This window comes from Spodoptera frugiperda, chromosome 1 (genome assembly GCF_023101765.2).
Source record: "Spodoptera frugiperda isolate SF20-4 chromosome 1, AGI-APGP_CSIRO_Sfru_2.0, whole genome shotgun sequence".
Classification (NCBI taxonomy): Eukaryota; Metazoa; Arthropoda; class Insecta; order Lepidoptera; family Noctuidae; genus Spodoptera; species Spodoptera frugiperda.
This window is the reverse complement of record NC_064212.1, coordinates 556,187-573,720: the sequence shown is the minus strand read 5'-3', so window position 1 is coordinate 573,720 and position 17,534 is coordinate 556,187. Positions and strand designations below refer to the sequence as shown.

Genomic DNA, 17,534 nt, shown 5'->3' with positions numbered 1-17,534 from the left:
TGATTCGGCCGTCGCCGTCGGCCGGCCGGTCGCACCGGTTCCGCTAGTGCCGCCCCCGTTCCGTAATCGTACAATAACCAGCTTGGCAATGGCGGGAATTGATACTACTTTGTACCTTTATAGTGAAACTGACGGAAGGATAAAGAATGACGTGTGCACTTTGGTATCGAGACAAACGATGCGATGATGTAAGTTTATTTGAGGCGGAATTATGTTATATACCTATTACAATGAACAGATATACAACATTAAATCCTATTCCCATCTAGATGGGGTCGGTAGAACACGTGATTTTTGGACAGTTGTATTTTAAGCCCCATAAAATTAAATGGACTACATGGGTTATTCGGATATCGACAATCTAAATTCTATGTTTTTTTTTTCTATTGCTCGGCAGTCGCACTTGCGATCATTCGACCAACGAGACAGTCGTCTTGTGGCAATAAGGGGTACCGAGTTTGAATATCGGGTTATTTTTTCATTTTTAATTAACCTACGTAAAGCTCTGGTTACTTATTGAGGGATTAAAATATGTGAAATTGTGATATTAATATAATTAAGATGTCCGACCAGATCCAGTATATTTGGTGGCCTTATTCCCTCACTTGATAAACGCTCTCACTTGATTGAGACTTATTCGTTATTACAGTGTTATCGGATTGCGGTAACATGATGACCATATTATGCAAGATGTCATCAGCAGGAGTTATCTGATGCAGAAATAATATAGAGCCCGCCATGATTGCAGGGTGCCTAATGTCGGTAACCGTCTGATTTATAGGCACTGTCCTACCCAAGTGGTTCGTAAATAGCTTTCATTTATTTTCTACCTAGGATGGCTATATTTACAAGGACTTTTAAAAGTTTAACATTAATGTTGTTTATTGATTTGAATTCTCATACTTCATACTTCTTCCGTTGCAATTTGGTTTGCCATTCGAATATTTTAATTTCATTTAAAACAGTGTTGAAATCAAGTTGCAAGGTTTCAGAAATGGATGGAGAAAGATTATCAGTGAGAAGGTGCTGCAGAAAGGTGGTCAAGACCCTCAGCACTGAGGAAATTGAAGCAAGGAGGAAGTCTATGTTATCAGCTGCAATTATCACAAAATATTATCATAGAGACGCATACGCAGCTGACATTTTTAAAGCATCTATGTCTCAACACGTCTACAAAAACAAAAAAATATAACTAATTAGTAACTCTACAAGAATGTATCCCTACAAGCTCCATTCACTGTATCCCCACTGGTGGACCAAAGCTTCATTGTTAGTACATATTTGCATGTAGCCAACGATTGATTGGCTCATTCCGATGATTGATCGTCCCTCGCTGGTACAACACTATAGCCAGTATAGCCACATTATTACGGAAGGTAGGTGCACCTATTGTTGGCCAGCATATAAGTTATTGAGGTTATAAAATTGTCTTTTAAATAATAGGTGTTGAAGTAAGTAAAGGTTAATTATATTGTTTCAATATCTACTTAGCTTTTGTCCTATTAAAATGTCAATTTGTCTAAGGAGCAATCGTATCAAAAATTATTGATTTTCAATTTTACAGTTCTGTAATAAAGCTCAAAGTTTATTGATTAAAAAAAGGATGAGGAACTTGATGTACTATATGTATAATAACTTGTCTTAATTTTCATTCACGAAAAGTAAAAATATACTTTACAACAGTCACAGTAGAACAGAAAATACAATAAACTAATGAAATCGAGGGACCCATTAAAGAGAAAAGGAACACAATTTTTATAAATAAAAAGTAATAGCTTCGAAATGAATAAAAGTAAACATTTTTATTATTTAATTAAGGCAAAGGACACTGTTAATCAAGGGTTTAATAAAACAAGGCCTAGTTCCATCCGTACGCAATCGAGACTTAATTAAAAAAGGTAGTAAATGCTATGGAGTATTACGTTAATTGGTTAGTAGATTGGTACATTCGATTTTTGTTTTTGTATGAGAATATGATTTTTTAATACTTTTGTAGTCCACTAGAGTGAAACCATGTGGTTATGTGTCATTCGGAATGATATTAAAAATCTTTATTTTTTTATAATTCAAAACAAATAACCCTGTCACTATAGATAAAGGTAATTTTAAAATAATTTCACTTTAGTATTTAGATTTTAAATTTCTAGTTTTACGATGGATGATAACAGTGGCTTTTACCTGACGCGCGACGGTAACAGTATTCCGTACGGCCGTTATTATTCAATTGTTAAACAAAATATGCAGATCACAAGTACGAGATAATACAGCATCACTCTCTGGAGATTTTTTATGACTTACGACTGCAATTAATTACTGGACTGGATCTAAAATCTTTGGATTGCTTTTGGATATTACGTCTAGATTCAGTTTTACGTTTATCGATCTAGGTTTAAATCGATATAGACGTTTTTCATCTACTATATCTAATAGGTATTATAACAATAAAGGAAGGCTAAATATTTAGTTCATTAATCAAAAAAGTGTAGTAATTTTTTGTATGTTTGTATTTTTATTAATTTTCAATTTACAGTATTAAGCAAGAAGACTAGGTGAGCGTTTGTAAACTGTAATATTTTTAACCGACTTCAAAAAAAGGAGGTTCTTTATTTGACGCTTTATGTTTGTGCGCGATTATCTCGCGTTTGGCTAAACAAGATTTTGATGCAGTTTTCAGCATAGTTTTTCCAGAATTAGGAGAAGATTTAAGGGATAATACCTGACTTAAAAAAAATAAAACGGCAAAGAAAACTGAAGGCAATTCCCCTTTTTTAAAGTTTCATTAATTTAAATAAAGACATCCGATTAACACAAAGTAATGAAAATAACCTACTTATTAGTTGATCATAGTAACAAAAAACTAAAATAATTAAGTTATTAAAGTATAATAAACATGTACAATAAGTGGAGCAGCTATTAACTCGTTATCAGCTTTCATGAATGGATTTGGCAACGGTACAGCGGCGGGTCATTGACCCCGCGCCGCGCGATAACCTGCGCGTGCGCCGACTTGAATGAAACTTCCTTAGATTGTGTCTGGATGGTTAAGGTAAGATGCAGTGCTATACTTGCCATCCTTAAATAAGTATTTTATGGTTATCAACAAAATGTTAAAAAAAAATTGGAACCGAATAACTTAGAAAAGGGACAAGAAGATTTAATAGGGGAAAATAACCATTATGGGGTGCTTTCTATCAGAGATTTGCTTTTGCTACATTGCTGTGGATGCGTCTGGCTTCCACCAATCATGATCATCAGATGCGTGCTATGGATGTGTGCTATGGATGGCTTCGTTAGTACTGATACAGCTCATTTTGTCGCACAGCTACATAGCTTATTGTCGGTGAAAACGGTCACATACATAGCACATCTCTGATGAAAAGCATTAATGCAATAAAGTGGCATGCAGAGTATTCTCATTGAATATCCAATAAACTAATTACAACTCTTGTTGTATGTCCCATGAACTTGTCTGTTGGACACACACACGCGTGATTTTTTACCAATGCAATCGTTACATCTGAAACTGGTTATTTTTTTACCCTGAATGTTAGATAGAACCTTTTTTGTAGGTTCTAGTGACCTTACGCGGGTACATCACAGATGTTAAGGCCACACACTTTAGACTGAACAAAAACATATAAGATATAGTTTTTGTTGGGGATTTAACGAAAGCCTGGCCAGGCCTCTGGGGGTAGAGCTGTAGCCATAATGATCACGTCATATTATTATGTACTAGTATTAATAACTGTTCGTCATGGTAGATAACTTGGACATATCCTATGGACCACCCAACGTCAAGAAACAAAGAATATCATTGTTTAAACTTATTATTATTATCTGCCACTACGGATATAAAATCATTAGTAGCTGTGTACAGACAGCAGATTAACCTACCACAATCCTGTAGTTATTATAATAGATTTGTAACTCTATTGTTTTACAGATAAGGTCGAAATTGTATAAGATTGGATAGTGTAGGTTGATGTGCAGCTACCCAATTTCTTCGCAAAAAAACAAAGTTCGTAGAACTGAATGTCTTATGATAAGATACTGTCCGGAAGTGTCGACCTCCTTGCTAAAGGTCGGGGTATAACTGGTCCAAGTGTTGGCCGGTGTTGGGCCAACAATTTGGGCCAACGATGTGGTCCAACAACACGACAACTGCGATCCAATTACACTGAGAATTACATGGAATTGGAGCGATCGATATTGACGCACGCATGAGAGAGAGCTGGAGAAACTTTTTGGACAAAATGCAAGAAGTAGATTCCGTATGATAGTCGGAAAATGAAGGTATACACTTGTGATGCTCCTGATGATATTAGTTGCACCTTTTGTTAAAGGGGGTCTTAAGCGTGAGCTATCTGGGGGCACGACAGTCAAGTCGAGCTTTAATATTCAGAGGTATGAACGAAGCCAGTCAAATATTAGGATCACAGTAAATTACTGTGACTTTTACTTTTTCTCAGGAATCAACGAGGTGTTAAATCTTCGAGTAGTCATTTTATTACCACCATCATCTATGTCGCACATAGACGATCGACGAGGAAATCAACGGATGACGTTATAAATTCTACATCACACATGTGGCGTTTAGGTACATGCGAATAAACATGGATAGAAAATCCCGAGGAACAAGAGTAGGGCAAAAAGCCCGCCAGGCACTATCACCTCGCCTGGTCCGAAGTTCCTCCTTTTCTTATACCAAAGCAAGCAAAAACATAAAGCCCAATATTATAACAATTGACTAAAGAAAGTGGGGCTCCTGAAGTAGGCAGTGTTTTGTTTCAGGAACTATGTTGCGAACATTAGGAACTCATTACCACTCCGCCAATAACGCACACATCCTGTACAAACGTCGGCTGCGCACGCGCATGTAAACTGTTAACTGTTTTAATGGGAAGTTGAAAGTTCAATTCTAGAAGGGGAAAATTTTGCGATTTGGGATTTGGATGTCTATTGTGAAATATTCATGTTTTCTGTATTATTAGAAATATACTACATCTAAGTATGGATGTAGTATAAATGTTTCGGGTTTCATGTTGAGACAAATGCCCCTAATTATGTATCATCTAAATGTACACATGAATGCAATAAATGATTTGAGTTTGAGTTTGGATTTCGGACGAAATTTTACTGCCATTGCATTAAAATTGTTACAAATCTCGTTGATATAAGAGAAAGAAAGGCCTACTATTTTGGAACAACTTCAAATTGTCCAGACCCCATAAATATCTTCCGGCAGGTGATTGAACCTCCGGCTTGTCTGTCGCATTTAAAACCCCTCGAACAACGAGACAATCTTCTAGATTTTCGAATGAAAGAACAATAATCACGATGAAAGGAAATGAGCTTTAATCTCTGCTTACACAACACAAAGAGCTCTCAAATTATCAGATTTGCAAAGAGTAAGTTTCCGGGATATTCAGTAAAGCAATGAATGAACAATATATATATATGTGCATATATTTTCTACATCCGACGACCCACATATACATGAATAGTCATGTGGGCCAAATACTGATAAAACAATTAAAAAAATATTTCTAATCTATAAGAAAAACAGGTTAATAGAATACAAAGTCAAGGATGATAAACAATTTCGTGACAAAGGGTCATATATTAATTTATTATAATTTTTATTGATAACACATGAAAGGCGTTGATATGAAAAATGAGGTTCCGATTTTGATATCACCAAAAAGGACCTGTTAGTTTTAAAAACTTCGGGAATATAGCAGGTTTTCGGTATTTTACCCCGTTTATTACATCGTCGAAAAGTGGTTAATGTATGTTCACCAACCATAGCCTTGCAGGATATACAAAGTGAGAAATACAAAATATCAATTTCTCGTTTATTCTAAAACTACAAAATAGAGATGAACCACGACCTCCATTCAATCAAAACTAGTCCTAAACATCGCAAATAGTCAGAACTAACTAAGTCTAGACGGCTAGATAAATAGATACTAATTTAAACAATAGTCAGAGCTTTTGAGTGTTGACTGAGCCGCTGTTAAGTGTCTGACTATCCTCAGACGTAGGCGTGTCGCAATAATATCAACTGACTGAACGACGAGTGAGACGGAGACTACTTCATATGCTCGTGGAAGATCAGGATATGGAGAATATTGAAGAATCAATCATTACAACAATCTTTGGTGTCAGTAAACGCTGAAGTCATAAAAATGTTTAAATCTGACTCAAAATCATTCTGCACGTACCATATTTCAGTCCCAGCCAAGTTTTGTGGAAAGGCTGGTAGCGCCTCGTAGGCGGAGGCCTCGGCTTCCGATACAGGAGACCACACGCAGGAGTACAGCACAACTGGAAGTATCTCTTGTCTCGGATCTTTTCTGCAGCTTTGAGCCTTTCCCGGGCCAGTCTGCCAGCACACCGCCGTGGGCTGGACACCGCCAGGGCCGAAGCCACCACGGCCATCGCCGCCAACACGAACCACCAACGCATCACTACAGCATCCTTTCAGTCGCTACCCATAACGTCTGCGCATATCCACTCACATAGTAACGGCTCACTTACAATTTGCAATCCTCACTTTACACGCGACTTATCAATAAAAAACACCGTTCAACACTATTTAAAGTCTAAAACAAGCTTCGCTGAGCTTTAAACAAAACTGCGATAACCATTCATTAGAAATATAACATAACGATTAACTATTTATGCGAAGCTGAGTTTAGCTCATTTAGAATGTAGTTTTTGCCGTGATATCTTCAGAATTCCTGGTGAAAATCCTTGTGGTATCACAATTTTCGTGCAGCGTGTTCGTATTGACAATGAATGAACGTAGCCGCGTGTTATTGTCCGGAGCAGTAAGCGGTCGGCAGCGGGACGTGTGTGCACGCCGGCGGTGACGCGACGACTGGCACACCGAGCCGTGTCCGAGGACTACGCACCACGCTATCCTGGGCAGCTAAGATCTCGCTTTAGATAGACCTCTGAACGATTGGTCACTTGTTTCAATTTCGGATAAGATGATGAAGATATGTTTTTTTTTTGTTATATGTATTATTATGTATAGCCTAATTAACTTGGGCAATGAGGAACTATATTTTTAGGTCCTGTTCAAAAAACTATGTTTTGTAAAAGAATACTTAATTAATTTTAGACGCATAAATAATTTAAACAAACCAGTAATTAATACAAGAAAGAATCATAAATATGGGACAAAACGAGTGCTGAATAGATGGGGACAGATAAATAGGAAAAAGACGATTAAAGAAAAGATGAAGAGTGTGTGAGACATGACCCGAACAACTATTATCTTGATGATGAGATAATCACTTCTTAGAAGAAAATGGAAGATGAATAATAAGTGTAATTAGGAGAACAAAGAAAATAAATACAATACAGAACGTTGCAAAGTGAGAGAAATCTCATAATATCTAGGAAATGATGATAATCATTTTAAGTGTGAGAGAGCCATGCTTCGGCACGAATGGGCCGGCTCGACTGGAGCGATACCACGGCCTCACAGAAAACCGACGTGAAACAACGCTTGCGTTGTGTTTCGTTGTGTGAGTGAGGTTACCGGAGGCCCAATTGCCCCCTTCCCAATCTTCCCCATCCCCGATTCCCGAACAACAACCCTTAAATTCCTAACTCCCAAAAAGCCGGCAACGCACTTGTAACGCCTCTGGTGTTTCAAGTGTCTATAGGCGGCGGCGATTGCTTACCATCAGGTAATACGTCTGCTCGATTACCGGCGAGTTTCATAAAAAAAGAAAAAAATAAAAAACCAAAGAAAGCGTCATCTTATGGGCTCTGGGCTGGCACGCGAGTCCACTAATTAGGCCGAGTTCTGATCTAGAGATTGCCGCGGTGATAAGCGATGATAAAAACGCGCGGGTGGTCGGCCGGTCCATTGCCTGCGTCCGTCACGCTGGTACAGCTTACAGGACACCTACTCAACCAATCGCATTTGAAACTTTGTTAAACTTTTCCGAAGTTTTCCTTCTGATTGGTGTAGATATAATCTCCAAAGACTATATGCACAGCTGGTTTATCGGTGAATCGCAAATTGGTTTTGTGTCAACAGATTGTCATTTTATTAATTTTGTAAATTAAGTTGGAACTTTATTGACTGACCTATTAGGCTTTTAGGACGACAACGATGATAAAGTCTAATTACACTAGGCAACAAAAAAAATAAAAAAAAATTCCCAGAGATCTGATTGTGTGATTCGGAAAGGCCATGGTATAGAGAACTTAGAACAGTAAATAAAACATCTCAGTCACGTATAGCTTTTAAGAGAAATTAATTTTTAGTTTTAACCATTTTTTGTTATTATTTTAAAGTAAAATATTATTTAGACTTGAAAAATAAACTAGTTTTTGTTCTTTTGGCCTGCCTGTTATAAGAAGAGGTTGGTGTCTCTCTAATTAAAAACCAGCAGTAGTCTGCAAGCATTGCAGTGGTCCATTTTTCCTGATAACGCTTTTCCATTGAGGCAATTTCTTGGTGAAAGCGCTCACCGTGCTCATCACTCACTGCGCCTAGATTTTCTTTAAAAAAATTAAGGTGCGAATGCAGAAAGTGTATTTTTAATGACATATTGCACCCCAGTTGTTTATAAGCATGTAACAATTGGTTTATAAGGCTTTCATATTGAGGCGATCGTTTATTTCCCAAAAAAAATTCCGTGACTTGAACAAATCCATTGCATTTTTCCTTAGGTAAGTCTAAGTCTCTAAAAAGATCGTCAAGCTCAGATTGGCTGATCAAATGTGGTGCTTTAGATGTACTTGCCACTTGAAAGTCTTCACATTCATCATCAGAACTAGAAGTGTTACTTGAGGATTCAACGTGACTTTGTGGGTAAGGTACTGGAAGATCTTCTGAATGTGGTATTGGTTTTGTTACGGAAGACACCTCTGCGTACTTTACTGTGTGCTTAGATTTCTTAGAAAATCCTTTGACATCTGTGAGACAAAAATAACAGTCACTTACATGATCCTTAGGTTCTCGCCAAATCATAGGTTGACCAAAAGGCATCTTAGTTGGTTTTCCATTAAACCAGTTTGTCAAATTCTTGTGGCATGAGAAGCAACACATGTGTGGCACCCAATATTTATCTTGGTTGCGAACGTCTAAACCAAAATATGCACGATAACACTTCGTAATTACTTAACGGTGTTATGGGTTTTTTTTTACTCTTCGGTGAAAATAAAACAAAATAAATCCGGAGAATTAACACAAAAGCGAGACATGGCGAAAGAAATCAATGTATACTGACACTACAAAATATTATTGTGATCGTTACTAAGAAGAATTTAGAGCTACCCTCCAAAACTAATAAAAAAGTGTTTTTTTACAAAAATGTTAAAATCTCCATTCCTATACGTGACTGAAATAAATTATTATTTTTCTGGTATTAGGTGTATGATTATTAATAAAATACGGTATGAATTTTCCCCGGGAAATTTTGAGTGTTGCCTAGTGTTACCGTACTCAGAGTTTTTTCATAATTACTTAACCCAGTCCTTAGCAATTGTTTTCAAAACAAAATCTTTACTAAGGAATAGCTTAAGTAATCATTAAATGTCTCTGAGTACGGCAGTAAATATGTATGTAAGTACCTAATATTATATAAAAATGTTTTGTGAGGATATACATTGTATCTGTTATTCTTTCACGTAAAAATGACTGAATCGTATCATAACAGTGTTTGACATAGATATGAATTATAGTCGGAAATAAAACATAGCTTCTTTTAATCCCGGGCACGCGGGCGAAGCCGTAGGCAGGAAATATACAATAACTAAACAAACAAACAGATCGAAAGGTAGAGAAAATGAGAAAATAGTGTCGCCTTACACCAGCTGGTGAAAGGTACAAACGCAGTGAGAATAACCTATCACGACTGTGGGACACGGGACGCAGGAGAGGATAAATTATGGCATCTTTACAAACTGCACATATTGTAGCTATAGTGCTAAGTGCTGTGTAGTAATGAGATCAGATTAGTTTACTACATTATGAACACACATATTTCTCTTACGCACAAAATAATACTCTTTGCCAGAGTCTATGTAGGTTGTCTTGTAGAGATAGAATTTTGACACATTTTTTTATAGAGCTTATGTCAAAATACTATCTCTATTATAGTAGGCAAATCTACAGATAGATAGGTTATTGAAATTGGCCGTATGAGTGTTGTTTGAATAGGTAGCTTATGGACAGACGTGCTCCCCTAAGGGCTGCATCATCGCTTACCTTTAGGCGAGATAGTAGCCAAACGGAAACCTACCAATAAAGCGTGAGAATCTATTATATACCTAATTATCTATGTTATATTTGGTTAATCGCTTATGATTATGTAGGTATTATAGACTTCTTTTTTCACTCATTAATCCAATATTTAAATGCAGTTTCTTTTAGATGCATTACAGTGATGTAATGAAGCCTTGATCAGTATATACAAGGTTTTAATGAGAAAGAGTTCTTTGGGCATTACTTGTTCTGAATGAATTGTTTTAGTGTTATTCTGATGATAACATCTTATTTCCGCATAGAGCTGTTATACTATGTGATAAGGGAATTACCAGAACTGGATGTGTGCCCATTATTCCGCTTTTAGGAACCAAACGATGAATCATTTAGTTGTGGGGTGTGGGCACTTGTATTCAGGCCAAACTTAGATAATGTTTAGTGTTATACTGTTTCACTAGTTAGCAGAACAGATACAGGATATAATGCGTTTCCTAAAATGGTATGACTCTTTTTGACCCTTATTGCCAATAATGGGGTACAATTACAAAATCTGTGCCACTAGTTACTAAAAACACAACGTCACACCTTTTATCCCCGAAGGATTAGGTAGAGGGGCACATTACGGCACATAATGGCGGTATACAATGTACACCCACTTTTCACCATTTGTGTTATGCCATATAATGGTTACAATTCCTCTTCCTTTCGATTCTTTCGCCCAGTAGTTCTTCGCCCGACACGAAAATCGAATCCGACCACTCGACCAACAAGGCAGTCTACTAGTTACTATTGAGGAAAAATATGAATGGAAATTAAAAAATCTTTTTTTTTTTTTGTTTAAGTTCATTACCCACGTCTATGGGTCAGATTCCCGACAGAACTTGTACGATTTTGGTTGGCAGAGGGTTGTATACAATCACTGAGCCAACGGAGAACTATTTTCTTTTTGAAAACCGTAAAATCAGTATAGTAGGACAGTGTCCAGTATATCAAGTAGACAAAGTGCGCAGGATTCGTGGGGCCCCCGATTAGATTACATGCGCACGCGCCGCCGCTCCCAGCCCGCACCATTGTGGGCTTGAAAGCTTGTAATGAATGGGTTTTATTGAGGGAACAAATGCATTGCTTGTAAATTATGGTCAATTCTATGTAAGTATAGTTTATGTCATAATCACTACCCCATAGGAATTGGTAAAGCACCACTTGATTTCCTGTGAATAATGTCAAGAATTTAAAAATTGGGTCTCATAAACAGCATCCTTCGCGTAAGAAAAATACAGAATACAGTCTAACTTTTCATTAGTTTTTAAACGTACATATAAACCCCGGTCAATTTCGATCACGGTGGCCAGTACTAAGTACCCAGCCCACAACGCAGCAGATATTATAGTGCACCAGTGTGTATGCCAACACAGGTGCACTCTCTGTTTCCTCATTTTCTAAATCCAATGAGATGGCAGACCGACACCACCCAAAGAGAGGTCAGGCGCAGGACCAACGGCTTTTCATGCTTTTCGAGGCACGGGGGTGAAACACCCCCGAACTTCCTGATCCCAGGCGAACAATGGACATTTTATACAGAAAATGCTATTATAACTTTTTGGCCGGCACGGGAATCGAACCCGCGACACGTTACACAGCAGCCGGTCACGGAACCACTATGCCTATGTACCTATTTTTCGTAGTAGTAAAGTAGCGGTTATGTAATGACGGATTCTTAGACAATAGATAAATAACAATTATAAATCTTAGTTAGTGATGCGTGCGCGCAGCACGTCGTCATGTTGATGGGATGTGACGGACAGACGAAGGTATGTAGGTAGTGAATACTTGACATTGGTCAGACGAATTAGATAACACTATTTAATGTTTGAAGTGTTTCTGGTTCAATCTCTATAATGCGCGAAGAAGTAATGTCCTTTTTTAAGGGGAAAAATTATCCAATGACTTCTCCCGCCTTGGGCAAGGTAAAGGGAGTATCAAACTCTTGCTGACTAAACCCCACCCCGCTCCTACTCCTGATTTTCAAGTTGGAGCCCCGGTAAACCCGCTAGGTAGTCCGCAGGTCCGGAAACTTAATAACCTGGATGGTAGGATTTTAACGTAAGTTCTATACAGTAAGTTTTTAGTGTGGGAGAGCAATGCTTCAACACGAATGGGCCGGCTCGACCGGAGTGATACCACGGCCTTACAGAAAACCGAAGTCAAACAATGCTTGCATTGTGTGAGTGAGGTTACTAGAGGCCCAATTACTTCCCAATCTTCCCAATCCTCGATTCTCCAACAACCCTTAAATTCATAATCCCCAAAAAGCCGGCAAAGCACTTGTAACGCCTCTGGTGGTTCGGGTGTCCATGGGCGGCAACGATTGCTTACTATCAGGTGATCCGTCTGTCCGTTTACCGGTTTATAACATAAAAAAAACATAGAGTGTTAAAATTCTATCTCTAGTAACCTTCACCGACAAATAGGTAATGGTGACCGATTAAAAACAAAATTATTTATTTCTGATGACCATTTCCGAGGCTGGAGACATGTTGGAATATTATATTTAGATTGATTACAGAAACACCGTGACAACTGCAGCCCATTAATCTCTCCCTTCATAGAAAGCTCGGTGTTCTTGGAACGGTGACTATTTGAGATGCGCACGCGCCACTCGCCAGACGGATTGACGCCCGACTGCCTTCCCACTACTATGTGCAGTATGCGTGACTCATTTACTGATACTGTTTATTATTTTACTCTATGACAAAGTTATAAAAATAGAATATTACTACCTATTTACATGAAAGTTTATACAATATTAATTGTGAATAATGGGTGTCCATTGTACAGTAGTATTAGGTGCCATAATGCGCACCTCTGCCTACTCCAGCGGGGATAAAAGGCGTGATGATATAAAAAAAATCCTATTAGTTTTACACATATATGGATAATGTAACATTTTTTTTGACAATAATGGGTATTATAACTTCGACATAAAGACAATGGATCCAATTCCGTAAAAATGTCGAGGTTATAAAACAACATCCTGTGTTGTCACAACACCATCAATATTGGTCCAGTAATTTCTGAGAATATTTGCTACAAAAAATAATCTTCATTATTAAGAAGTCTATATCACATTCAATTACCTTTGTGTGTGTCAGTCATAAAGTATTCTTAAACGGTAGCAATCGCTGTGATGCGACTCATGCGCAGCATCTCATGCATTCGGGAGGCGCGTGCGCAACAAGAAGGCGAGGCGAGCTATTAATTGCGCGGGCGACAACACCGGCCGACCAACAGACAATTCGACGCGACATTCGCATACTTTACTGAACACATTTATACTTGGTAAAAAAAAAAAACTTGTATTTCCTATCATGTAACATTGTCGTATCTTATATAGGTAGAGTTTTGCTACTACACAATGTGTGCCACTTTCCAAAATTTGAGTTATAAGTCTCATCTAATAGGGAGTGAGCCTATTACCATATACTGGGCACAATTCCAGATTCCGTGCTGATACTGAGAAATTTTCGAAAAACTAAATAAATGTCGTAATGTGCACCTCTGCCTACCCCTTCGGGGATAAAAGGCGTGACGTTGCGAGTTTTGCTATTTTGTCATATGCTATGTGATCACCTTTTTAATTAAACAAGTGATTATTTAATAAGGTCATCTCTACCTAACTGACGGGAGTTTTATTCCTATCCAGCAGCAGAATATCTCCACCTAAGCGGAAATCAGGCTGCGCACGCGCACCTTAAAAAGTCTTATACACAAAGTTACACAACTTGCAGAAAGCATTACACTTATGTGGTTTACATGGGATGGGCACAAAGCCACATGGAAGCCGATGTTTACTTGACACGTCATCAAAGGCAGGCTGCGTATGCGCACGCCTGCGTGCCCCGTCTGAAGATCAAGATGATTTCTGTGTAAATATTTATTATGTAAGGATGGTGGGCAAAGGTGGTTATGACCCAATTAATTTTCACGTTGTTAATTAAAAAATATGAAGAGTAATCGAAATATTAGGTACTTTTAGGTCAAAACGTGATAGATGGAATAAATCAGTCTGAAGGCACCTAACAATGCGGATGATAGATAATTTAGGAAAATAGATTTTGGTGAACATTATATATTATATGACATATTAAAAATACTGTCCACTGAATATTTTGTATATCTTTCTAATTATTTACTTCTTACAATATCGGATGACGATCAGCATCCATGGTCACAGGTAGACTATGATGGACTAAAACATCCATGATATAGGTATAATGTCAAGTTAGAATATGGAGTGTCCACTCTGGTCCTGATTTTACTAATCTTTGCTATACGCGAGGTGTTGGTTGGTGAATCTTTTGAAGTTCGCTCGCCAGAGCCACACAACGCTTATTTGGTATCAGGCGATTTAAGATAAACAGCATCCTTTTGTATACCGGCGGATATAAGCTGCTTGTATACAGATAAGTACATATATACATATATAACCTCACGCCTGTCCCCATTGGGTATATGGCATGAAATTACCTACTTATTATACAACACATACCATTACAAATAGACTGCACAGTTGGCGCGGTGGTTGGCCAACTGGCTGCCGTGCAACGTGTCGCGGTTTCGATTCCCGCACGGAACAACTCTTTGTGTGATTCACAAATTGCTGTTCCGGGTCTGGGTGTCATGTGTATGTGAAATTGTATGTTTGTAAACACACCCACGACACAGGAGAAAACCCTAGTGTGGGGCAACGTATAAAAAAAACAGCGTAAACCTTAAACTGACCTTTTTTTTAAGGGGAGAAAATCATCCAGTGTTTATCTCGCCTTGGGTGAGTCAAGAACGAGTGTCAGACTCTTACTGACTAAAAACCCCTCGTTCCTACACCTGCTCTTTGAAACGGAGTTCGAGTAAACTCGTTAGGTACTTTACAAATGTATAAGTAACATCTAACTCTAACTGTACAAGTAAGAGGTACATACAAGTTAAGTTAAAAAAGTACCTTTTAGTTAAGAAATGGTTAGAAGTGGATGGTGAAGGTTCTTTTAAGGTACACACCGGTAAACGTGCAGATGTATCACCTGATGGTAAGCAATCGCCGCCGCTCATGGATACTTGAAACACCAGAGTCGTTACAAGTGCGTTGCCGGCATTTTGGGGGTTAGGAATTTAAGGGTTGTTGGGGAATCTGGGATTGGGAAGATTGGGAAGATTGGGAAGGGGGGAATCGGGCCTCCGGTAACCTCAATCACACAACGCAAGTGTTGTTTCACGTCTGTTTTCGGTGAGGCCGTGGTATCACTCCGGTCGAGCCGGGCCATTCGTACCGAAGCATGGCTCTCCAACACTTAAGTGGGCATTAGAACCATAAACCGACAAAATAGTCATAACTTAGGAACTTAAGTGTACAATGTATTTATATATCAACGTGCAATTGAATGCAGTGCGTGGTCTGTTTACTGGCACACCGATGGCGGCGCTGGTTAGCGTCCGCTTTATGCACGCCAGTGTACGTGATTCATGCTGTGTAAACGGCGCGTGCGCCTAGTTTCACTGTTTCACTGCTTTTATGTCAACAACGATTTATAGACGTATTTTATTGTTCAAATCTAGTTTTATTGCTTTTGATTAAATGTGGAACTACGTATTTTCAGATCAGACCAATTTAGATCTTTTTATTCATAACGAATTTATTTGTTAACCTACATATCATATGAATAATAATTAAATTCACGATACCCCAAAACAGGGATAATCAAAAGTAAGTGACCCCATTTACGACCACAGGACCCCCCATGATCCATTCCAGGTTAAATAATAACATTGCTCTAAATACGAAAATAAACTTCAATTGTAATGAAAACGCGTTTTTATGACGTCACTGTCGTAAAGCCGAATGTGAATGATTCATAGCAAAACATACAGAACCCAACAATTTCGAGTAATCAAAACAAATGGGTTCCGTACGTCGTGTCGTGACGACATTATTTACGGGGCTCCGGCATTTTCTTACAGGGTTGCCATGGTAACGTAACTGAAGTCACTTGCTCAGACGCATCTTTTAAGAACACTTTTTTGTAAACCACTCCGATAATTGTCAGTAAGTGTAAATATTCGATTTGTATCGCAGATCGAGTAACATTTTATTGAGGTTTAGTCAGTGTGAAGTTGAGTAACTAGTGAAAAGTAGATTTTACATTGTATATCTGCACATCTGCCTGCTCCTTTAGGGATATAAAGGTGTGATGTTATGTATGCTCACAATATATAATTGTCATTATCAAAAATTAGATGTGCACATTCTACTTTAAAAAACTTTTTCAAACTACAACTCATTGGCAGCCCTACTACAGAGATAATGGCTACAATACAATAACATGTAGCTGTGCATACATTGCCGGTCCATCCAATATGTATAAAAATACGGCCATAACGAACGCGCAGTGTATGCCGTGCAATTGTGCACCATCTACAAATAGCTGGAGGTGGCGCGATCGACGCGGTAGGTCTAGTTACGTTTCTCAAACTTTTCAATATGAAATTATATTAATATTTTTAAGCATAGAAAAAATACGTTAGGGGTCATAATAGTTTATCTCTATATACATATAAAAATCAATTGTTGTTTGTTAGTGTCGCTAAAACTCGTGAACGGCTAGACCGATTTGATTAATTTTGCCTTGAATTCTGCCTTCCCTAAAAGTTGAAAAAAAATGTTTAAGGCCTAAACGTTTGCCGGATCAACGTAAACAATACAATATTCCCCGCAAAAATAAAATTTCCTTGATCGGTACTCAAGCGCAACTCAACATCTCCTTCAAAGCTCGTACCCTGTCGGAATACCAAATTTCATCAAAATCTGTTCAGTATTTTCAGCATGATTAACGGACAAACATCTCAACAACTGAACACAAGCAAACGAATATATTATTATATTTTATGATATAGTATGTATAATATGACTAAGTCTAAATATAGTAATATCTAAGTACTAGGGTCTCCTGCAACATTGAGCATCACTGGCCAGTAGTCTAAGGGCATGTTCGAAGCTGTTTGGAAATTACGTAAATTGTAGTGCACGTGTAGCTAGTCCTACAAGTCTGTGAAGTCTGAGCCCTAGGATATAAGCACTAAGTCTGAGTCTAGCCCTAGGTTACAGGCACTAAGTGTGTGCTCGCGTACCTTTGTTTACGGTATACGTAAACACGCTTTTTGGGTGCGACCCGGATTAGCAATTTGCATAATTCTGTTTGTATTTCTTCAAAAATTACTTTTTTTTTAATTTACTGTAGATTTAGGGAAC

At 38.1% G+C, this 17,534-nt stretch overlaps 1 protein-coding gene across 2 annotated transcripts in view; it reads right to left on the bottom strand.

Moving 5' to 3' along the window:
* LOC118273145 (laminin subunit alpha-2) overlaps positions 1–17,534 on the bottom strand; it is a 139,948-nt gene that overhangs the window by 62,303 nt on the left and 60,111 nt on the right. The window lies entirely within an intron of this gene.